We start from the raw sequence: 25,736 nt of genomic DNA on the forward strand, positions 1-25,736 counted from the left end.
TTCCCACGACACGTGGCAATTGTGAGAGTTACAATTCAAGATGAGATTTGGGTGGGGACACAGCCAAACCATATCATCACTAAAATTTAGAAGCAACCAAGATGTCCTTCAATAGGTGAATGGCAAAACAAACTGTGGTACATCCAGACAATGGGATATTATTCAGTGATAAAAAGAAGTGCACAATCAAACTGTGAAAAGACATGGAGAAACATTAAATGCATATTGCTAAGTGAAATAAGCCAATCTGAAAAGACTATATACTATATGATTCCAAATATATGACATTCTGGAAAACGCAAAACTACAGAGACAGTAAAAAGACAGCAGTAGCCTGGGATATAGTGGGGAGGTGAGAGAAAAGAATAAAACAGAGCACAGGAGATTTTCAGGACAGTGAAAGTATTCTGTATGATACTGTAATGGTAGATACATATCATTAGGCATTTGTCCAAACCCACTGAATGTACAGCACCAAGAGTGACCCTAATGTAAACGGTAAACCTTAGTTTCTAATAATGTATCTGTATTGACTCAACAATTACTTCAAATGTATCACACTAATATCAGACGTTAATAACGGGAAACTAGGAGGACGGGTAGATAGGAACTCTACTTTCTGCTAGATTTTCTTGTAAATCTAAAACTACTAAAAAATAATAAAGTCTATTAATTTAAAAATATAACATAAATCCCATTTCTACAAGAAATGAAAAACAAAAAAACAGCCAAGCTGAGGCAGGAGCATTGCTTGAGCCCAGGAGGTTGAGGCTATAGTGAGCTACGATTGTACCACTACACTGCAGCGTGGGATAAAAATATATATATATACATATTTTTTTGCCTGTCTCTAAAAATACACACACACACACACACACACACACACACACAAATGTTTAAAAATACCAATGCTTAGGCCCCACCCCAGAGATTCTGATTTACAGTTATTTATTGCATCATGACATTTTGGGCAATAATGGGTGCCATTCACAACGTGGTCCTGTAAAAGCATAATCAAGCTGAAACATTCCTATTGCCTGGTGACATCCTGATGATCCTAACCCTGTGTTGGCCTAGGCTAATAATGTGTGTGCTTGTTTCTTCACTTTTAACAAAAAAAGTTCAAAAAGTAAAAAATAAAAACTTTTTAAAAAGTAACAAGATTATAGAGTATGAATATAAAGAAAGATAAAATATTTTTACAGAGCTGAACAATGTGTTTGTATTTTAATCTAAGTGTTATGAAACAGTAAAAAAGTTGAAAAAGTAAAAGGTTTATAAGGTAAAAAATTAATGGTAAACTAAGTTTAATTTATTATTAAAGAAATTTTTTTTTTTTTTGAGATGGAGTCTCGCTCTGTCACCCAGACTAGAGTGCTATGGTGAGATCTCAGCTCACTGCAACCTCCACCTCACAGGTTCAAGCGATTCTCCTGCCTCAGCCTCCAGAGTAGCTGGGACTACAGGCGTACCACCACGTCCGGTTAATTTTTGTATTTTTTTTAGTAGAGATGGGGTTTCACCATATTGGCCAGGCTGGTCTCAAACTCCTGACCTTGTGATCCACCCACCTTGGCCTCCCAAAGTGCTGGGAATACAGGTGTGAGCCACTGTGCCCGGCCATAAAATTTTCTTAATAAACAGTGTAGTCTAAGTGTACAGTATTTATAAAGGCTACAGTGGTACACAGCAATGTCCTGGCCCTTCAGATTCACTCATCACTCACTCATTGACTCACTCAGGGCAACTTCCAGTCCCACAAGCTCCATTCATGGTAAGTGCCTGGACAGGTGTGTCATTTTTTATTTCATACTGTATTTTTACTATACCTTTTCTTACGTTTAGATACACAAATACTTACCATTGTGTTACAGTTGCCTGCAGTCTTCGGTACAGGCACATGCTACACAGGTAGCCTAGGAACAATAGGCTATACCACCTAGCCTAGGTGTGTAGTAGGCTAGACCATCTAGGTGTGTGTAAGCACACTCCTATGATGTTCGTGTAACGATGAAATTGCCTAATGAGGCATTTCCGAAAATGTATCCCTTTTTTTTTTCTTTTTTATTTTTGAGACAGAGTCTCGCTCTGTCGTGCAGGCTAGGGTACAGTGGTGCGATCTCGGCTCACTGCAACCTCCTCCTAGGTTCAAGTGATTCTCCTGCCTCAGCCTCCCGAGGAGCTGGGATCACAGGCGCCTGCCACCACACCCAGCTAATGTTTATATTTTTAGTAGAGACAGGGTTTCACCATGTTGGCCAGGCTGCTCTCAAACTTCTGACCTCAAGTGATCAGCTGGCCTTGGTCTCCCAAAGTGCTGGGATTACAGGTGTGAGCCACCGCGCCCGGCCTCAAGATGTATCCCTGTTGTTAAGTGATGCAAGACTTTAATGAGTGTGCAGTGCTACATGTCGGTTTCCCTGTAGTAGTCTAAGGCTTAAACCCACAGGTTCTTGCCAAAGAGCAAGAAATCCCCCGAGGTTACAAAGTCAAGAAGACAGGACTTTCAACCCTAACCAGTCAGCATCACTTAAAAACACACAGATTTACTGATAGGTTTTGAAGTACAAAAGTTAGGATATTCAATTTTCCATGATGTGATTATTACACATTACATGCCTGTACCAAAATACCTTATGTATCCCATAAATATATACATCTACTTTATACCCACAAAGATTAAAAAATAAAAAAATATTTAAAAACAAGTTGGGGCCGGGTGCGGTGGCTCAAACCTGTAATCCCAACACTTTGGGAGGCTGAGGCGGGTGGATCATTTGAGGTTAGCAGTTCAAGACCAGCCTGGCCAACATGGTGAAACCCTGTCTCTACTAAAAATACAAAAAAAAAATTAGCCAGCTGTGGTGATGGGCACTTGTAATCCCAGCTACTCGGGAGGCTGAGACAGGAGAATCGCTTGAACCCGGGAGGCAGAGGTTGCAGTGAGCCAAGATTGTGCTGCTGCACTCCAGCCTGGGGGACAGAGTGAGATTCCAGTCCCCTGCCCTGACTCCCACCAAAAAAAAAAAAAAGAAAGAAAGAAATTGGGATAAATGAATAGAAGCCAAGAGCTTTGATGCAGTAGTCTAAGCCTTAATGACTTACAAACCATTGCTGGGAAAAGGTTTAAAAAAACAACATGATCAGAGTTCAGATGAGAAGTGTTGTTTTTTATTTCTTTGTTTCTTAAATTTCCTTTTCTTGGAACTACCCAGGAAGGGCCTTGTTTTAGAACACGAGTTCAAAATTCGCATTGGCCTTGGGCTCTAGTTTCTAGCAATTTTCTTGATGGTGACTGAGATTAAAGTGTACCCACTTTTCACTTTAGGGCTTCTTGGTTCCTTCCTGGACCCTCTTCCTATACTGCAGGTTTCTGCTGCAGCCCAGTCCTTAGTTACTGAGCCCTCAGGGTGACCCTGCTCCTCCCCTCCCCTCTCCCAGGACTGAACTCCCTGATACGATTTGCTCTACTGTACAGGTTTAGAATCACACTCAAATCCTCCCTCTCTCTGGCTAATCAGATTAAGTAAACCACATTGTTGTAATGGAGGATAATGGGTTATTATGTTACCTCCCTCAACAATGGACAATATGCATCAAAAGCCTCCATATTGTTCATCAACCTTGACCCAGCAATTCAATAAATGCCAGCAAAGCTTTATCTAGAACGTTCATATTACAGCATGAATAATGTTACATAGAAAACATTCTGAAAATATTTCACAAGTGACTACACCTCAAACACAAAGTTCCCTGTAACCATTCACCATTGTGGCCCAAGATTCAAGGAGAGGGAATGTCATCAAGACATAGAGGAATCTGTGACCCAGGGACAGTCTTTGAGCAGGAAGAATTGGCATGAATCTCTTGCCATTTCTGGAAGAGGGAGAAAGAGCGGAAAACTGAGCTGAGGAAGAAATAGGCACTGGTGTTCTCTTTTCCCTATTCTGCACCGAAATTCTGCAACAGACAGAGTTAAGTTAATTGAGAGGAAGGAAAACATCAGTGTTCATGATTTCCTAGCTTGTCAGCTCCTGCAAACATCCAGGAAAAGAAAATCCTAATTTGATGTCATCTGAAACACAGCCACATGTCAACCTTGAAAAAAACAGACATATGTACATGTATGTTCCTTGCAGCACTATTCACAATAGCAAAGACATGAAATAAGCCTAAATGCCCATCAAGAGTAGACTGGATTAGGAAAATGTGGTACATATACACCATGGATACTATGCAGCCATAATAAAGAATAAGGTCATGTTCTTTGCAGCAACATGGATGGAGCTGGAGGTCATTATTCTACGTGAATTAACACAGAAATTGAAAACCAAATACCGCGTGTTCTTACTTATAAGTCAGAGCTAAACACTGAGTACATATGGACACAAAGAAGGGAAAAAGAGATACTAGGGCCTGCTTGAGGGTGGAGGGTGGGAGGAGGGTGAGGATAAAAAAAACTACCTATCGGGTACTAGACTTATTACCTAAGATGACAGAGTAGTCTGTACACCAAAGTTCTGTGACACACAATTCACCTGCATAACAAACCTGTATATATACCCCTGAGTCTAAAATAAAAGTTAAAAAAACAATCTAGGAGAAGGTTCTTATTTAGCCTCATCCAACCTAGGGTTGGAGTAGCATTGCTGGTAGGAGAGGGCTGGCCATGTTCCTGGACCCCCACAGCCTCTGTTAGCTCAGGGACTTTACAAGTCTCCCTGTGTCTCGGTGTGGGCACAGAGGATTGGTGGACTGGCAGAGGCCTTGACACAGAGGCAACAGTGTGCCAGGACTTGAAAATAAGATGCAAATGGTTGGAACCATGACATTCAGTAGCAGGAATCACCAATAGGTTCAAAAGGCCCTAAGATGCTGCCACACCTCAGTAGACAGCAGGCCCGGGACAAATCCAGACCTACCTGCTCCCTTCATTAGCAGGCAACGAGGGTAAAGATGGCGGCCCACCTACCCGAAGACTTTAATCAACACCACCGCCCCATTGTAAATCCAGACTCAATCTTAGGGAGGAGCTGAGGGAGGGAAAGGAAACCTGAACAACTGAGCATTCGTCCAAAGAAACTGCCCTGAAAGGGATGACTTCACCTGGAAAACACTGAAAGAATTTTTATATTCTTCTCAAAATAGTGACAGGTCAGAGAAGAAAGATTAGATCAGTGATGGAAGACAAATTATATTTTTTGGTTCATCTGAGTAGTGTTGCATTAATTTTTATACCCACTACACTTACATATATATATAGCCAGGTTTATCCTCAAGGCAGGAAACTAGAGGATCCTTCTTCACAGACCACCAAATATTGATATTTGGATGTTGACATAAGAAGCAGGTGGTCCACCCGTGGTCCTGTAGTAAAGTCACTAATGGGCAAACTCCAGGCCACACAAAGAGAGTCTCCAACCCCCTTTCTTCCAAATATAAATGGACAAGTAGGGATTAGCCAATACTCAAGGACAACTTCCAACACAAGACAGAAAAGGAAACAAGTAACTCAGAAAATCAGAGAATACAAAGAGTGAGGGAAATATCAAAGACTCATTGGCATCTTCAGGGAGGAAGGAGAAGATCCCTCAAACAAGGATAGATGATGTGAAAATAAATAAATAAATAAAAATTGAAAAAAAAAAAACTTCAGAGCTCAAGAAAGAACCTTTCTTTGGAAATTAAAAATATGATCGCCAAAATTAAAAGAGGCTGGAAGATACAGAATCAAAGGAATCTATCAGGATATAAAACAAAAAGACACAGAAAGATTAGTAAGATAGAAAAATACAAGAAAATTAGATCAACTTAGGAGTTTGTATTAGTTATCTATCATTATATAGTAGATTACCCCAAAACGCAGTAGCTGTGATGGTTAATTTTTTGTGTCAAGTTGACTAGGCTAAGAAATGCCCAGATAGTTGGTGAAACATGAGTATTTCTAGTTCTAGATCCCTGAGGAATAGCCACACTGTCTTCCACAATGGTTGAACTAATTTACACTCCCACCAACAGCGAAAAGTGTTCCTGTTTCTCCACATCCTCTCCAGCACCTGTTGTTTCCTGACTTTTTAATGATCACCATTCTAACTGGTGTGAGATGGTATTTCATTGTGGTTTTGATTTGCATTTCTCTGATGACCAGTGATGATGAGCATTTTTTCATGTGTCTGTTGGCTGCATACATGTCTTCTTTTGAGAAGTGTCTGTTCATATCCTTTGCCCACTTTTTGATGGGGTTGTTTCATTTTTTTTCTTGTAAATTTGTTTAAGTTCTTTGTAGATTCTGGATATTAGCCCTTTGTCAGATGGATAGATTGCAAAATTTTTCTCCCATTCTGTAGGCTGCCTGTTCACTCTGATAGTAGTTTCTTTTGCTGTGCAGAAGCTCTTAGTTTAATTAGATCCCATTTGTCTATTTTGGCTTTTGTTGCCATTGCTTTTGGTGTTTTAGTCATGAAGTGCTTGCCCATGTCTATGTCCTGAATGGTATTGCCTAGGTTTTCTTCTAGGGTTTTTTATGGTTTTAGGTCTAACATTTAAGTCTTTAATCCATCTTGAATTAATGTTTGTATAAGGTGTAAGGAAATGATCCAGTTTCAGCTTTCTACATATGGCTAGCCAGTTTTCCCAGCACCATTTATTAAATAGGGAATCTAAAGGAACATACTTTTTTGTGGATTTATTTTCTAAGTGTACAATTTGATGATTTATTAGTGCAGTCACAAAATTGTTCAAACATCACTACTAATTCCAGAATATTTTCATTACTCTAAAAAGAAACCTCACACCTATTAGCAGTCATTCCCCATTCCTTCCTCCCACACAATCCCTAACAAATACTATTCGATTTCCTATCCCTATAGATTTGCCAATTTTGTACATTTTATAAAAATGAAATCACATGATATGTGGCATTTGTGAATGATTTATTTCACTTAGCATAATGTTTTCAAGGTTGTTACCTATTGTAGCCTATATCTGTACTTCATCCCTTTTCATTGCCAAATAATATTCCATTGTATAGACATATTCCATGCTGCTCATCCATTTATCAGTTGATGGCTATTGGGTTGTTCTCTGAATCCTTGTCAACATTTGTTATTTATCTGTCTTTTATTTATTATAGTCATCCTAATGGGTGTAAAGTTGTACTCTCTGCTGTTTTGATTTGCATTTTCCTAATGACTAATATTGAGAATCTTTTCATGTAATTCTTGGCCATTTGTATGTCTTCTTTGGATAAATATCCGGTCAAATCCTTTGCCCATTTTTAATTGGTCTTTTTATTGTCAAGTTGCAATATATATAGTTCTTTATATATTCTAGATATAAGTCTCTTATCAGATATATACTTTGCAAATATTTTCTCTTATCCTATAGGTTGTCTTTTTAATTTCTTGATGGAACCTTTGAAGTACAAAAGTTTTTAATTTTGATAAAGTCCAATTAATCTATTTTTTATTTTATTCCTTGTCTTTTGGGTGTCATATCTTAGAAACCATTGCCTAATCCAAGGTCATGAAGACTTACTCCTATGTTTTCTTCTAAGATTGTATTGTCTTAGCTCTCATATTTAGATCTTTGATATATTTGGGGGTTAATTTTTGTATATAGTGTGAGGCAGGGGTCCAACGGCCTTCTTTCATATGTGTCTTATATTTAGGTCTTATATTTGTGTCTTATATTTAGATCTTCTTTGGCATGTGTCTTTTTTTCTTAAGAAATTGATGTTTATTTTCCATCAACCTTGTGTCCATGTTGCTTAAGAGCCAGTACAAGAACAGCTTAAGACCATTCAGTGGTTGCTCCTAACCATTCAGTGGCCTGAGCAGTGGGAGCTGCAGATCAGTCTTCTGTAGTGGGCCAAGCACTCCAGTCTTCAGTAGGGAACTGCTGAATAGGCACAGAGGGCATCTGCACACCTTCAGATGAGTCTGCAACCTCAGGCTGAGTAGCAGTGAACTCAGGAGTTGGAGCAGTCCATTCACCCTGAAATTCCTCCTTGCTCACAGCCTTTTCAGCAGTAGTCTGCTCTTCTTTTTTAATTTCTTCAGGATTTCTGTACAAGTAGAGATCAGGCATGACCTCCCATGGGTGTTTGCAGGAAATGGTGCCATGCATGCACAAAACTTCTCAGGCCAGCATCCACCACATCAAACCCACTGTGTGAGCTCCCTTACTGTTGCATGGAATGGCAATGTCCACATAGCACAGAGGGGAATCTGTGTGACACAGAGCAATGATGGGAAGGTTAACATAAGCTTCCTCTGCGAGAGGCTGGTGGTCAGCTCTGGGGTCAGTAACCACAAGAAACCATGGCTCCCAGAAGGCTGCCTGGATCTGGTTAGTGAAGGCTCCAGGAGTAAAGTGGCCAGCAATTAGAGTGGCTCCAGTGGCAGCAACAAACTGCAGCAGGGCCCCCTGGCCAGTATACCTGGAGGACATGACACTGACATCAGCAGGGTTTTCAATGGCAACAATGGCATGAACTGCCAACAAAAGCTTCTCCCAAGTCCTCTTCAGATTTATGATGTAGATGCCATCACTTTTCCTTTTATAGATGTGCTGTTCCATTTGAAAGTCAAGATTAGTGCCACCTAAGTTGGTTCCTCCTCCAAGGAACTTAAGGGCATCCTCCTCCTTCATCTGCAGGACATCAAGGGCTTCAGACACTGTGAAAGTTTCCCTTTAAGTTATGATGGGAATCCAGAACAATGCCAAATGGACTCCCCTGTGGGTACTGCGGAAAAGCTGCATGTGTCTTCCATGCATGTGTCTTCTATGTGTCTTATATTTAGCTCTAATATTTGTGTCTTATATTTAGGTCTTCTTTTGCAAATGTCTTACATTTAGCTCTTAGTTTTAGGTCTTTGATACATTTGGGGGTAATTTTTGTACATAGTGTGAGGTAGGGGTCCAATGGCCTTCTTTTGCATGTGTCTATCCAGTTGTTCCAACACTATTTGTTGAAATTACTATTATTTCTCCATTGAACTTTGTTGGAATCCTTGTCAAAATTCAATTGACCATAAGCATAATGGCTTATTTCTAAACTCTTAATTCTATTCCATTGAATAGACTAGAAAACAGTTACCATGCTATTTTGATTACTATAGCTTTGTAGAAAATGTTGCAGATAACCCACGTGGTCAAATTGTCCATCTGCTAATGTGGTACCGAGCCCCAGTTCACTGTGAACCTTATGAATTAACTCCAGTAATTGTCTGGAGCAGGTGGTCACATTTTTATTTTCAGGAGGAGAGCATTCCCTAGGATGAGAAGCTTAGACCAAAACCTTCCCAGAAGAAAAAAAAAAATCAACACCGAAACACCTTCACACAAGTTCCCAGGAACCCACTAATAGTGAGGACAGGAAACAGCCTGAAGGAAATGACAGAAGCTCATCCACACTGAAGTCCCCAGGCCCCAATACCTAGGTCTTAAAGCACTGGACTCCAGTGTCTTCTCCTCCAGGGCCACTGACTGTGAGGAAATGAAGCAGGGACATTTCTAGAGTTCATTTGAGAATGAAGGCTCAAAAGTAAACATTTGCAGAACCATCCATAAAGCTCCCATAACTTCAAAAGGCTGCAGGGAAACAACATTGCTTTGAATGTAATGTAAATGAAATAGAAACATATGATTTAGATTTCCACAAAAACAAACCCAGCTCCACAGGGAGAAGAGAAACAGCACCTGAGGACCAGATGCCTTTGGGTAGGGCTTTGTGTTTGTAGATCCACAAGGCTGCAGGAAAAACTGAGACTCTCAGACCGTCAGCACCCTCCTATCTCCCTACAGAGCCAGACTTGTGGGGCTGGCTTATGGAGCTTGACTGAGTTTTCTAGAAGCTAGAAACTCTACTTGCAACTAGAGACACTTATGGTTCCCTTATAGAGAATGGGTAGGAGAAGAAAAGGGAAGGGAATGGAGAAAGAGATTGAGATGTCTCCTCAAAGGCAAGGTTTGTAAACCATAGAATATCTTTAACTCTGGATTTCATGTTCAATCAAAGTGCCTGTCTTAGTTGGTTTGGACTGCTGTATCAAATACGCTGTAGGCTGAGTGGCTTAAACAGCAAACTTACTTCTTAGAGTGCTGGAAGCTGGGAAGTCCAAGATTAAGGCTCAGGCAGATCCAGTGCCTAGTTAAGACCCCCTTCCTGGTTTGCACATGGCTGTGTTCTGGTTGTATCCTCACGTGGTAGGGGGAGAAAGAGAGATAGAGAGAGAGAGAAAGGGAAAGCTCTCTAGTAACTCTTCTTGTAAGTGTCTGGTGTCTCTAATCCAATTATGGGGTTTCTACCTTCATGATCTTATCTAAACCTAATTATCTTCCAAAGTCCCCACCTCCTAATTTCATCATATTAAAGGTTAAGGCTTCAACATATGAATTTCTAGGGAGCAAAAGCAGTCGAATCCCCTTTTTTTTTTTTTAGAAACAGAGTATTACTCTATCCTCCAGGCTGGAGTGCAGTGGCACTATCTTGGCTCACTGCAACCTTCACTTTCTGGGTTCAAGCAATTCTCCTGCCTCAGCCTCCCGAGTAGCTGGGATTACAGGCATGTATCACCACACCCAGCTAATTTTTTTTTTCTTTTTGAGATGGAGTTTTGCTCTTGTTGCCAAGGCTGGAGTGCAATAGTGCGATCTCAGCCCACTGCAACCTCCGCCTCCTGGGTTCAAGCGATTCTCCTGCCTTAGCCTCCCAAGTAGCTGGGATTACAGGCTTCCATCACCACACCTGGCTAATTTCGTATTTTTAGTAGAGGCAGGGTTTTGCCATGTTGGCCAGGCTGGTCTTGAACTCCTGACCTCAAGTGATCTACCCGCCTCGGCCTCCCAAAGTGCTGGGATTACAGGCGTGGGCCACCATGCCTGGCCAAAAGCAGTCAAATCTGGAGAAAATGAACACGTAAGAATCTATGCGGGAAGCATCTCCTGTTACAAATCAGGGACAATGGTGTTTGTGTGCCTGCCTCAGAGCCGAGCAGAACAAGTGCAGCAGGACAGGACGTGCGCACCAGGCTTGAGAAAAGAAAGAACCAAAGCCATAGCACAGTGCAGCATGGAGCCAGGCTTGAAAGACAGTCAAGCATTTGTCAGGTTCCCCAAGGCTAAAATTTGGGGGTAATATTCCAAGATAAAGAACCATAATCTCATGCTTTCCCCTGGAAACCACGTCTAGCCACATGGCAGCTAGAAATCTATACAGCCAAATTTCCACAAATGGCTTGATCCTACGCAGGAAGTATTGCCCAAAAGTACCAGGGTAGATTAAATGACTTTTCCATATTTCCCAAATTATCAGCTACATTTTTGTGCCTTCTCCGCTAGAGTCCTTTAAACCACAGGTCCCCAATCTTTTTGACATCAGGGACCAGTTTCATGGAGGACAATTTTTCCACAGACCAGGGTGTGGGGATGGTTTTAGGATGATTCAAGTTCATTACATTTATCATGCACTTTATTTCTATTATTATTACATTGTAACATCTAATGAAATAATTATGCAACTCAACATAATGTAGAATCAGTAGGAACCCTGAGCTTGTTTTCCTGCAACTAGACGGTCCCATTTGGGGGTGATGGGAGACAGTGACAGATCATCAGGCATTAGATTCTCATAAGGAGCAAACAACCTAGATCCCTCACATGTGCAGTTCACAATAGGGTTCACGGTCCTGTGAGAATCTAATGTCACACTGATCTGACAGGAGGCGGAGCTCAGGCAGTAATGCAACTAATGGGGAGCAGCTGTAAATACAAATGAAGCTACGCTCACCCACCCACTGCTCACCTCCTGCTGTGGCCCAGTTCCTAACAGGCCACAGACCAGTACTGGTCCATGGCCCAGGAGTTGGGGACCCCTGCTTTAAACTCTGACTTTTCCCTAATCTTCAAAAACAGGTGTGCATTGTTTTAGAAAAAGCACCATCATGCTTGGGTTTTTGTCACACTGGCTGAGCCACATCTCTTAGATCTTAACCATTACAATGTGTTCCAGCCTGGATTTACAACTGTCAGCAGCTACATGTCTGTGCCATGGGGCATCTTCTAGAGCCAAGGAAGATGATAGCCTGGAACTGCACAGGCTGGAATGACAAGCAATTAACACCTCCCAGGAGCAGCCCTCAACTGATGACTCTTGGGAATTGGTGTATAAATACCCCAGCTCTCTCACCCTCCAGTGGGACAATTCTGAGGCATGTGTTTTACATTCTTCTTACAGGTTCCCTATGGTATTAAGCTCCAGTTGTCCACTGTGGCAGCTGACTTAATAACAGACTTCCCTTCCTTGAATCACTTCCCCACTCTCCCACTGGGGCTTCTCGGGAAACCCACACTAAAACAAGACATCAAGATGCTTCACTAAATTTCCATTCTTTAATAGCCCACTTCACTTCCTAATTTTAAGCAAGAAACTTTAAAAAGCAATTTCAGGGAATTTAAAGTAAATAGAAAAGTTCTATGCAGATGGAAAAAATATAAAAAATACATCCTAACAGCAAACTCTTACATCCCAAACAAAGGAAAAGGGACTGAGCTAAGTATGCCAGTGATCAGTAACCCTATCATCATATTCTCTCCTCTTCTCTCGCTCCTTCTGTCTCTTGTTCACTGCCATCCTCCTCCCCCTCACATATTTATGGAGTAAAGAAGCCTCTTGAATAACCTGAAAAGTAAAAAGAAATGTCCACTCAACACAATGTTTGTGAGTTTGTGGGTGGTCTGAGAGCTGGGCTCAAAGTCATGGCTTGGATCATTACTTGCATTTTTAATATCAACTGCATTTGCATAATTTTTTTCACCAAGGTTTTTCCATTGATCTAAACTTACTCCAATCCATCAACTCTCTTGAAAAATAGCCAGCAATGATCTTTCTCCCATTTTGATTATTTCTTTCTTTGGTATAAGGGGTATGTGTGTGTGTGTGTATGTGTGTGTGTGTGTGCTTTTTTTAAAAATCACCAGCGATAGAAATTACTATTTTTGAAAATAAAGCCAGTGAGAGATATAAAGACGGAAGACACTAAATCAAAGTCAAGGGGAAAGGAAAGAAGAACTAGCCACAGGGTGTCCATTCCAAGTGGCTGCAGAAGTCAAGATGGACCAGCAGGGGTAATTTTTGTGGGTTATCCATCACTGAAGGCCTCAAGAAATACATCCTTCTCTTTGTCAATAGCTTCCCCACCCTAATATCTCCTTATAGATGAGAATAGTGGGTTGGGAGGTCATATTGATTCCCTCTTACCACATGGTGATTTATTTGCAAAACTGCTTGCAAAGCACTCAGCTGGGGGGGGGACACACGTGCTTCCAGTGTCCAGTTATCAGCAAAACACTATGTACATTCACCTCCAGTCACCTCTGAACACTTTCAAGTCATAATCTCATTCAGCATCTCTGGCTTAGGAGATAAAGAGTATGTGGGCATTCATTCTGGGTAGATTTTTCTCTTTAATTTTTGACAAGAGTAGGCTTTAGATTCAGGCCTAATGGGGAAATGGCAGAATGTTCTTCCCTATCAATCTGCCTCATAATGAATAGCAAGTAAAATACGAGCCAGGCACTTTACGTCAGTTGTTCAATTCTCAACTCTTCAAGTTAGATAGATATATGTGTAGTTTTTTTAAAAAAAAAAAAAAAAAAAAAAAAAGTAAGGTCTTGCTCTTTGGCCCAGGCTGGAGTACAGTGGTGCATTCATAACTCATTGCAGCCTTGACCTTCTGGGCTCAAGCAATCCTCCCACCTCAGCCTCCCAAGGAGCTAGGACCACAGGTGTGCATTGTCATACCTGCCTATGTTTTTTTAATTTTCATTTTTGTAGAGATGAGATTTCAGTTTGTTGTCTAGGCTGATTTCAAACTCCTGACCTCAAGCAGTCCTCCTGCCTTGACCTCCCAAAGCACTGGGATTACAAATGCAAGCTACTGCACCTGATGAAGTTAAATATTTTTATCCCCATTTTATGGAAAAGAAAAATGAGGTCCAGAAAGGATATGTAGGCTGCCCAAGGTCATTGCTGTATGCAACTGATATTAATTAAACCTTTGCTTTGTGCCAAGCCTGGTCCTAGGCAGTGAAAATGCTTATACAAATTAGCCAGGGTCCCTGCCCTCAAGGAGTAGTGTGATGAGTGTGGGGCACATAGACATGAAGTACCTGAAGTAGATAAAGGGAGGGATCAACACAGTGGCATATGAAGTAAAAAGAGTCATAGGATCAGGGAAGCTTCACTGTAGACCAGTGGTTCACAACCTTGGGTGCACCAGAATCACCTGAGGAGCTTAAAAATCCCTAGGTGGAAATACCATTTGAGCCAGCAGTCCCATTACTGGGTATATACCCAAAAGATTATACATCATTTTACTATAAAGACACATACACACGTATGTTTACTGAAGCACTATTTACAATAGCAAAGACTTGGAACCAATCCAAATGCCCATGAATGATAGACTGGATAAAGAAAATGTGGCACATATACACCATGGAATACTATGCAGCCATAAAAAAGAATGAGTTCATGTCCTTTGCAGGGACATAAATGAAGCTGGAAACCATCATTCTCAGCAAACTAACACAGGAACAGAAAACTAAACACCACATGTTCTCACTCATAAGTGAGAGTTGAACAATGAGAACACATGGACACAGGGGAGGGGAACATCACACACTGAGGCCTGTCGGGGGGTTGGGAGCAAAGGGAAGGAGAGCATTAGGACAAATACCTAATGTATGCAGGGCTTAAAACCTAAATGACGGGTTGATAGGTGTAGCAAACCACCATGGCACATGTATAAATATGTAACAAACCTGCATGTTCTGCAAACGTATCCCAGAAATTTAAGTAAAATAATTATTTTTTTTTTTTTTTTTTTTTTTGAGACAGAGTCTTGCTCTGTCGCCCGCGCTGGAATGCAGTGGCCGGATCTCAGCTCACTGCAAGCTCCGCCTCCCGGGTTCCCACCATTCTCCTGCCTCAGCCTCCCGAGTAGCCAGGACTACAGGCACCCGCCACCTCGCCCGGCTAGTTTTTTGTATTTTTTAGTAGAGACGGGGTTTCACCATGTTAGCCAGGATGGTCTCGATCTCCTGACCTCGTGATCCGCCCATCTCGGCCTCCCAAAGTGCTGGGATTACAGGCTTGAGCCACCGCGCCCGGCCTAAAAAAAAATTTAAAAAAAAATCTCTGAGATCTGGTTTCATATCCAGAGATGGGAATTGGTCTGAGATGTGACACGGGCATCGGAATTTTTTTAAGTTCTCCCAGGTGAGTTTAATGTGAAACCAAAGGCGAGAACCACTGATATATGGTGAAGGTGCCCTGACCCAACTCTTGCCTGAGATGGTATTCTTGGGCTGGGATTTAAAGGCTAGAATTGGATTTGTAGGCAGATAAAGGCATCGGGGCAATTCACACAGGAGTAAGAGCATTATGAAGCCCAGTGAGGGAAGGTAGAGGATATGATGTGTTTGGGGAACCAGCGGAGCTGAGAGAATGCAGAGATGAGGTTGGGGGATGAATGGAAACCTGATTGACCAGGTGGTGTGTTGAAGATTTATAGAGTCCTTGAAGGATTTTCACCAATGGCATGATCTGGTTCATGTTTACAAAGATTTTTCTGGCAACAGTGCAGGAATGGATTATAGGTGAGAAAGCAGATTGTGCAGAGGCTACTGCAGTAGACCAGGCGAAAAATTATGTGACCTAGATCTATGGTGACCAGCCTCCCCAGTTTGCCCAGGAATGTTCTTATTTTAGCACTGAAAGTCCTATGTCCTGGGTAACTCCTCAGTCCCGGGCAAACCAAGACAGTTGGTCACCCACCTAGACCACACCAGTAGCAGCATGGAGAATGGACAGATTTTAGAGATGCAGGGAGCAGAGCTGACTTTAGGGGTTAGGGAGTGGAGGCAGAACATCAAAGCTGACTACCTGGTTTCTGGCTTGAGCAACTGGCAGAGGGGTGCTGTCACCATGACTGGAATCGGGGAGAGGGTTTAGTGGCACAGGCGGATATTACAGGCTTTGTTTTGAACCTACTCACTTCGGTGTGTCTTAAACAAAATCCAAAATTTGGATCATGGTACCCAAATATCCAACAATCCATTGGTCCATTTATTGAGCACCTAGGTGTCAATACTAAAAAGGTGTCAGGTACTAAAAAAATAAGACAGAAAAGGTGCTTGCCCTGTGGAGCTCTCAGTCCAGTGAGGGAGCGGGATTAAATCAATGACTTTAAGGCCAGGCGCGGTGGCTCATGCCTTTAATCCCAGCAGTTTGGGAGGCTGAGGCAGATGGATCACCTGAGGTCAGGAGTTTGAGACCAGCCTGGCCAACACGGTGAAACCCCGTCGTTACTAAAAATACAAAAATTAGCCAGATGTGGTGGTGTGTGCCTGTAATCTCAGCTACTTGGGAGGCTGAGGCAGGAGAATTGCTTGAACCCAGGAGACGAAGATTGCAGTGAGCCGAGATTGCGCCACTGCACTCCAGCCTGGCCAACAGGGCAAGACTCCATCTCAAAAAATCAATCAATCAATCAATGAATTTACAAGAAGCTTTTTAAATCTCTCAATACATGCACAGTCATGTCCTGCATAACGACACTTGGATCAACAACAGACCTCATATACAACAGTGATCCCATAGGAGTATGATACTGTATTTTTACTGTACCTTTTCTATGTTTAGATACACAAATGTCATTGTGTTACAGCTGCCTCCAGTATTCAGCACCATCACATGCTGTACAGGTTTGCAGTCTAGGAACAACAGGCTACAGCATCTAGCCCAGGTGTGCACTGGGCTACACCATCTAGGTTTATGTGAGTACACTCTATGATGTTCACACAATGATAAAATCACTTAACGATGCATTTCTTGGAACAGATGCCCATTGTTAAGCAGTGCAGGATGGTACTTCTCTGCTTTCACCATTTGCCCTCCTGTAATGTTACTGTTTTTGAGATGACCGAACATCTGCTTCCCCTGGAAAAGTAACAATTTCCACCTGTGGTCCCAAAGTAATTATTAATAACAACACTTTGCAATCTCGGAAGTGCCCCAGTTTCTATGGTGAAGTAGATAATGACCTAACTGCTCTCTATACCACCTCAATCACACTACTGATGTTCTGCGTTCATTTTCTTACTACAGCTATCTCTCTGCACAGACATCATCATTCAGCAGGTATCGACTAATTCCAAACCTGCAAGCAAGCATGAGGACATGAAGTAGACCTATTTCTCCACTCTATAAACCAGTCTCTCCCAAAGATCAGCAATTAATCAACTTGTCAGGGAGGCAGTGCTGTGTGGTGGGAAAATATTGATTGGTCCAGGAGTTCCAAGAGCTGTTTTTAATGGTGGCTTGGCCATTTACTAGATGCCATTTCATTTCCTGGCTCCCCAGTAAGTAGCCTGATCTTCAAATGGAAATAACTATATCTGCCTGGACTATTTTAGAGTGCTGTTTTGAGAAGCAAATGTATGTAAAAGTATTTCTAAACTGTGAACTGCTATATCAATGTAAGGTATTCTAAATATGAAACTAGAAGACACTTGATATTCTATATTGTAATTGACATAGTTAATCCACAATAGAATTCTTGCTGATGGAAACGTAGAATGTCTGAGTGCAAAGTACAAATATTTAGAAGGCATGTATAGTAATAATATCACATAATTAACAATATTCTTTAATAACATCATTAAATATATAACAAAATAATATATTGTATAGAATATATTATAGTGCATCTAATAATTATATATTGTATCTAATATATATATTTTATCTAATATATCTAATATATTATATCTAATATATATTTTATCTAATATGTTATATCTAATATATGTATTTTATCTAATATATAATATGTTCTAATATATTATATCTAATATATATATATATAGTACATCTAATATATATTATATTATATCTAATATATTATATATTACATCTAATATATACTATATCTTATATATAAGATATATATTATATCTAATACATTATATCTAATATATTATGTATTATATATCTATATATTATATAATATATATCTAATAATTATTAGATACAATGTAGTCTATAGAACACATTATATATAATAATATATAGCATATTTTGTATACGATAAGGTATTAGGTATTCAGAAACCAAATACATTATTCAAATTGCATACAGCATTTGAACTTTCTTGGCTGTCACTATAACTTCTGTCACGGAAAAGAATATAAGCTGTAGTACACGCAATCAACCTCACCTGCCTTTTCAAAATCAAACAGCCCCGGAGTTGATCTAATGTATCTGATTCAATTTTGCATCAACAGAGATCACATTTTATTTCAATTTTGTTAGCAACATGCAAAGATCACTGAGATCTTTTGTTAACAAAATGCCATCAAGTTTCATACAAACCTGACTAAAATGATGTTAAGTAGAAATGATATCCAGCAAAATAGGCTTGTTTTACCCATGATGTTAAACTAGTTCCTAAATGCAGGGTAGAGTGACACCAGTCTGTCTGTCTCAACCAGGAAATTTTACTGGCAAATGATATATCAGGGGGCTTTTAAATATTAGAATAAATACCCTCAGCACTGGAGAAAGGTCGTCCAAAATAATGATAAGGTAAACTGTGGTTAATTCAGTTCCTATTGTCTAACTTATTTCTCTCACAAGCCTGAGAGGCAGGTTTTATCATTTCCATTTAACAAGGAGAAATTGGCAGCTCAAAGACACTGTGCAACTTGCTCAAGATCAGACAGTGAGTAAATAGCCAAGACTCAAGTCCAAGTCTGTCTGATTCCAGACCCCATATACTTCTCAGCAAACCACACTGCCTCTCCACATTTTCTCTCTGAAGAGATTTTTAATTTGGCCATATTAACTGCATAAAGCCTTTGGAAGTATTTTCAATGAATGTCCTTGAAAAGAGTTTCTGGGCACCTGGTATTTAGAGAGGACTTGGGAGGAGAATGGGTACCAAACCAACGTTCAACCCTTGAGCCACTGAATTAATAAGTGGGCTGCTAAACGCACCTACATCAACTTGGGACTAGATTTGTTTAAGCTCACACATTTGGACTTCCTTTAAAAAACAAAATACCACTTCTTGTTCTGAAAACAATGCCAATCAATTTGTAATGAGATTACAACATTTCAATAACAAGGGAAATAAATGTCCTGCCACACACTGAATCAAAGATCCATTGCATCATGGCTTAATAAGCCACTGGGGGAAAAGTACATGGTTTCCATGATAATGAGTAGCACACTCATCCACACCAGAACTGTCCTGCACCAACTGCAACCCAGTTATATTTCCCATACATTGGCCTATCCTGACCTACAGGGAGTTGGAAACATCTACTAAATCAAGCTTGTCCAACCTGCAGCCCACAGGCCACGCCGTAGCTTTGAAGGTGGCCCAACACAAATTCACAAACTTTCCTAAACATAATGAAATCTTTTTGTGAGGTTTTTGTTTTTTGGGGTTTTTTTGTTTGTTTGTTTGTTTGTTTTAGCTCATTAGCTATCGTTAGTGTTAGTGTATTTTATGTGTGGCCCAAGATAATTATTCTTCTTCCAGTGTGGCCCAGGGAAGCCAAAAGACTGGACACTTTTGAATTGTACCAGTGATTACTAAGAATGAGCAGGACCCGTGCTCCGGAACCTAGGACACATCTCCATTGCTCAAGCGGAGTGACAATTTGGGTCTATAAATGTTCCATTGATCCTGGCATTACTTTCCAGCTTTGTGCTTTTAAATTGTTCATTTGTCAAGTACCTTGGCAGTGAAATGCAGTGGACACAGTTGTATAAATCCTTTGACGAAAACAAATTGATACACGCAATCTCCTCCCCTGGCACATAGAAGCCCATCTGTTCCAGCCGAATCTGCCAAGTCAGCAGAGTGAGTCTCGAGCCAGCCTGCATCAACTGCCACACTTGCAGGTGTCCAGCAAGATGTCGTCCACCTGCTGTCTCCAGGCTTCTCTTGCAAAAGTAGGTTATAGTTTGGTGTTCATTCTGAGGTCCTGTCCATTCTGGCAGATAAAATAAGTAGAATTTATTCCTCAAGAGCCAATGGCCTTTCGTGATAGGATAGATCAAGCACGTCCAACCCATGGCCCTACGCCACATGGGGACCAGGACAGCTTTCAAGGCAGCCCAACACAAAATCATTAACTTTCTTAAAACATTACGAGATTGTTTGCAATTTTTTTTTTTTTTCTAGCCCATCAGCTATCATTCATGTTAGTAAATTTTATGTGTGGCCCAAGACAATTCTTCTCTCAATGTGGCCCCGGGAAGCCAAAAGATTTGACGGCCGTGGTGGATACTCATCTGTTGGAGCTATTTTGGGGTGGCCTTTGCTGAAAGCCAACTGGGGCCTCCAAGATGATTCCTCAGGATGTCTGTCTGCCCAGTAGAGGAAGGAGATGGCACTTTGGTTTCAGGTTCATTTTGGTTAAATGCATCATTAACAGATAAGCAAGAACATTTGGGGCAAAAGATAGTATGCTTTAGAATGACTCTAGGAAAAATTCTCCAGTTACAAGGGAATAAAGCATTGGACTGCACTGTTCAGTCCAGTGAAAGAGAAAACTCCTTTTCATAGAATTTAAAGCAGAAGGGTAGCTGGAGTTCTGTCAGTCCTCTCTGAGCCAGGGCATACACTGGAAAGCCTTTCATAGTCAACTCCCAGGGATCTGTGATTGTCCAGCTTTACTAAGTGGGGTCTACAGTCCATCTCTAGGAAATGTAGCCATGGTCACACCTAAGATTTGGGGTTAGCATGACTACATTTCCTAATGACATTACTACATTTCTACCTTACTAAAATGTCCCAAAGGGCTATTACATATCTATTATGTTTTATTATTACAAGAAACCTAAGAGGAAGGTAGGGAATGATTATAGGTTAAATGCAATAAAATATCATGAGAGGTTTTATCTATGGTGCCTGGGAAAAGGGAAAAAGAAGAAGGGGAGAGTGTGTCTGCAGTTTCTTCCTTCCGGTGGGTTCTTGGTCTTGCTGATTTCAAGAATGAGGCTGTGGACCTCACGGTGAGTGTTACAGCTCTTAAAGATGGTGCGTCTGGAGTTGTTTGTTCCTCCCGGTGGATTTGTGGCCTTGCTGACTTCAGGAATGAAGCTGCAGACCCTCTCAGTGAGTGTTACACCTCTCAAAGATGGCGCGGATCCAAAGAGTGAGTAGTAGCAAGATTTATTGTGAAGAGCAAAAGAACAAAGCTTCCACAGTGTGGAAGGGGACCAGAATGGGTTGCCGCTGCTAGCTTTGGTGGCCAGCTTTTATTCCCTTATTTGGCCGGCCCATGTCCTGCTGATTGGTCCATTTTACAGAGTGCTGATTGGTCTATTTTACAGAGTGCTGATTGGTGCATTTACAATCCTCTAGCTAGACACAGAACGCTGATTGGTGCATTTACAATCCTCTAGCTAGACAGAAAAGTTCTCCAAGTCCTCATCCCACCTAGAAGCCCAGCTGGCTTCACCTCTCAGGAGCAGATAAAAAAGATGGAAGTCCTCAAAGACAGCAATCCCTCTGTGTGGCAAAGCTTCTAAAACAGGATGTAGCTCCAGAATATATTACTAGCAGCCAGCCTTAAACTGGACAAGCTGAAAGGGAACTGAGAGATCTCCAGTTTGTTCTCTAGTTTTCAAGACACAAGCTCATAGACAGGAAGTGATTAGACCAAAGTCACATGTCAGGAGAGAGGCAGAACTGAAGAAAAACACAGGTAGAATCCAAAATTCATATTCTGCTGCATTGCTTATGAAAGTTAAAAGACACGATATGTTAACATCAACTTGTCAGCCTATTTATAGCAGACCTCTGGTGATTTGAGTAGTTCACGCCAATCTAAGGGACGAGCCAATCTGTTTGGGATGGCTTTCTTACAGACTCACAATTAAGACTCTATCCTTGATGTACTCTTCATCCTATTGCACTAAAGTGAATACTACTTTATATAAGAACAGTAAGTCCGTTACCAAAAAATAAAAACAAGAAAAAAACACATTATCACTCAGTCTCCTTCACTGGTCCTATAAATCAATGCTATTTTCTGAGTCCAAGATCCATGAAAAACCTTCACTAAGTATACACATCATAAATCATTAACTGATCATTTCCAAAAAGTTACTTTAACTCTGGCCAGGGGTAAATATTCCTGGGATTCACGTCCAATCACAAGCATGCAATGTTATTTCAGCACATTCAATGCTAGAATTTTGAAGGGTCATCTAAAAATAGACTCTCAATGACTGCGATGTGAAATCGTGCCCACAGAACAGCAGTTGAATGCTGTGGTTTAGAGCTGTAGAGAGACCCACTGAAGCCTTGATAATGTTGTCTCCCAGCACTCAGATAGGAAGCCGACACCAGGCAGCCTTGTTGGCAGTCTGGGGAAAGGCCACACACCAGACCTCACTGCCTGAGGAAGGCGGGGAGTATGAAGCCTTGAGAGCCCAGAGACAGACAAGGAAAAGGGAAGGAGAAATGAAGGAAGCAAAAACAAGGGAGCTAAGAGGATTTCTCGGAGCACCATGAGGCCAGAGATCTTGTCAGGGCTCTGAGAAAAAACAGAGAGACTCCATAATCTCTGCCTCTCAGTAGGCTCTTTTGTTGGGCTTGTAGGGCTTCTCTTGTATTCATATATTACAGAGGGGGAGTTAGGATGATATGGGGAGAAAAGGGAAGTGAGAGAGAAAGAGAGGAGTGGAGAGGGGAGAAGAAAGGAAAAAAGCATTTCCTCTCTATAGAAAAAAACATTTTAGGCCAGGCGCAGTGACTCATGGGAGCACTTCGGGAGGTCGAGGTGGGCGGATTACCTGAGCTCAGGAGTTGGGGACCAGCCTGGGCAACACGGTGAGACCCTGTGTCTACTGAAAATACAAAAAATTAGCCGGACGTGGTGGCAGGCACCTGTAATCCTGGCTACTTGGGAGGCTGAGGCAGAAGAATTGCTTGAACCTGGGAGGTGGAGGTTGCAGTGAGCCGGGATCCTGCCGCACTCCAGCCTGGGCGACAGAGAGAGACTCAGCCTCCAAAACAAACAAACAAACAAAAAAGAAAGCATTTTATTTTCACAAGGAAATGCCCTAAGAAAAACTTATCTTCCCCAACCAAGAGGTTCCCCTGAAAACGTTTCCCAGGCTGCCCCAGCCCATGCAGTGCTGTGCTCTCTCTCCCTCTCTCTTTCTCTCTCTCTCTCTGTCAATCTCTCTACTTCGTTGGCTAAACTTGGACCAGCCACCAGCACTGTGCCTCAGTTCATTTCTTTTTTTCCATCTGAAAATGCAGTTTATCCCCCGACTGGTGACGATGTTATAAAATGTCCTGAACATCTTGGAACCACATGCATTCATGAATAAAAGCTCGGTCTCTAGGCGTTTCGTTCCACCGACACTGCAGCCGCTAACGCCACCACCGTAGAGTATTTCCCATGTGCCAGCACTGTGAGGACCAATTTACACACATGGTCTCGTTGGAATTTACTATATTTACATGTACAAATGTGCAGCAGGCAGGGAGGGGAGGAAGATTTCCCCATTCTGCAGCAAAGGAAGCTTGAATTCCAAAAAGCGAAGTGACTCGCCCAACATCCCAAAGGTAATAAATGACTGGATTGGAACCCAAATCCACATGTGACACCAGGGTGCAGGTTATCTTAGTCTTAAATGAGATAAGATGTAGCTATCAGAACAGCAAATCTGTTAGCAGTGGGAGTTAGGGAAAAGATAAGGTATAGTTCAGAGAAAACGAGGCACTATCCAGGTCACCACGGAGCTCATCCACTTATCTAGAGAATCAGTTATTGACTAGAAAGTGGTGTAACTGATGGCTGTCTTGAGGTGCAGGCCGGGCTTCCTCCTGACCTCAGCCTAAGCCCTGAACCTCCTTAGGGCTCTTTAAATCTTAGCTCTAAAATGAGATGGTCTCTCGGGATCCTTTCAACTCCAAAAGATTCCCTTAGGATTCCCAGCAGTAACCTATTTCTGGGCATCCTGAAGCGTGTCACACGCCACCTGAAAAAGGAGGTTAGAGGAGTGAATGCAAAATGAGGTCAGCAGCACCTGTGGGACTGCCTGTAGGCCTCGGGAAGGTAAGGTATCCGCACATTACCCCTAACACATGGATTGGGTCCTTTGGGTTGGTGTGCTACGTTTCCATTGATTATATTGTAACACTAGTTGCCATCTGTTCTGGACATTGTTGCTGTATAACAAGCAACCCCAAAACCAGCAGTTTAAGGCAATGAATTTATTTTGCTCATAATTTTGTGGGTCAGGAATTCGGAAAGGACTCAGCTGGGCTATCTGACTCTCATGCATGTGCATCAGCTGGGGTGGCTTGGGTTGAAGGGGAGCCTTTCACCATGGCTTCCTCCTCCACGTACCTGGAGCCTTGTGGTTTACACTTTTCCCAGCTTGGTAGTCTCAGGATATTCATACTTCTAACATGGCAAGTGGCTTCTAAAAGGTGAAGGTAAAACCTGCCAGTCCTCTTAAAGGCTAGGTCCAGAAGTAGAACAACGTTCATCGTACACACCCCATCGTGTAAAGCGATCACAGGGTGGCCCAGATTCAAAGGGAGGAGAAGCAGCCTCCACCTCTCAATGACAGGAGTGCTAACCTGCCATGGCGTCCTACCTTGGGATCTGACCAGAAAGGGCCTAGCCAACTGCTGAGTTTGGAGAAATTGGAATGATCCAGAAATGGGAAATTGAACTGATACATAGAACTATCCCCACTCAATGAGTACGGCAGGCGCTGGGGACAGACTCCACAGTTGCAGTTGGAGGACAAGGTATTTGTACCTGCCAGACATCCATGATCCATCCAGCTTTCTTCTGAAAACAGCACCTTGGGGAAACTTACTGCCTCAGCTCTCAGTCCATGGGTTGGGTAGAGGACTAATTTTACCCCTGGAATGTGTGACTTGGGCCTGACCAGTCATCATGACTGCCTGGCATATAGTAGGTGTTCATGATGAATGAATGAATGAATGAATGAGCGAGTGAGTGAATAAATGGAAAATATTTCATTTCCCAGACCACAAGGATTGTTTTAGGGATAGATACATAATTCAAGTCCTACAACTTGTGCTAGAAAGAGGTATTCTCTCTATGCTGAACTTGGAGTTGCGGGCATGTATTCCTAGAGCCAGTGAGAGACATCATAAAGTGAATCCCTGCAGGAGACTGGAGCTGGCCCAGGGGAAAGAAAAGCCAAGAGACAGAAAGAGCAAGACAGAGTCCTGATGACATCGTTTGACATCCAGCTATGTCTAGTTGGTCTATCCCCTGGATTATTCACTTGAATGGCTGAAATTTATGCACTGACATCAAATGGTGGAGAAGATATGGAGCAACAGGAATGTTCATTCACTGCTTGTGGGAATGCAAAATGGTACAGCTACTTTGAAAGACAGTGTGGCAATTTCTTTTTTTTTTTTTTTTGAGACGGAGTCTCGCTCTGTCGCCCAGGCTGGAGTGCGGTGGCCGGATCTCAGCTCACTGCAAGCTCCGCCTCCCGGGTTTACGCCATTCTCCTGCCTCAGCCTCCCAAGGAGCTGGGACTACAGACGCCTGCCACCTCCCCTGGCTAGTTTTTTGTATTTTTTAGTAGAGATGGGGTTTCACCGTGTTAGCCAGGATGGCAATTTCTTACAAAGCTAAACATA

General features: G+C 41.8%; 2 protein-coding genes and 1 pseudogene across 2 annotated transcripts in view; 1 reads left to right on the forward strand and 2 right to left on the reverse strand.

Moving 5' to 3' along the window:
* HSPA14 (heat shock protein family A (Hsp70) member 14) overlaps window positions 1–25,736 on the forward strand; it is a 691,631-nt gene that overhangs the window by 537,846 nt on the left and 128,049 nt on the right. The gene's annotated exons all lie outside the window — the stretch shown is intronic.
* Window positions 1–25,736, reverse strand: part of FAM107B (family with sequence similarity 107 member B) — a 253,351-nt gene that overhangs the window by 192,601 nt on the left and 35,014 nt on the right. The gene's annotated exons all lie outside the window — the stretch shown is intronic.
* LOC126962957 (40S ribosomal protein SA-like) lies at window positions 7,792–24,593 on the reverse strand (annotated as a pseudogene).

Source organism: Macaca thibetana, chromosome 9 (genome assembly GCF_024542745.1).
Source record: "Macaca thibetana thibetana isolate TM-01 chromosome 9, ASM2454274v1, whole genome shotgun sequence".
Taxonomy (NCBI): Eukaryota; Metazoa; Chordata; class Mammalia; order Primates; family Cercopithecidae; genus Macaca; species Macaca thibetana.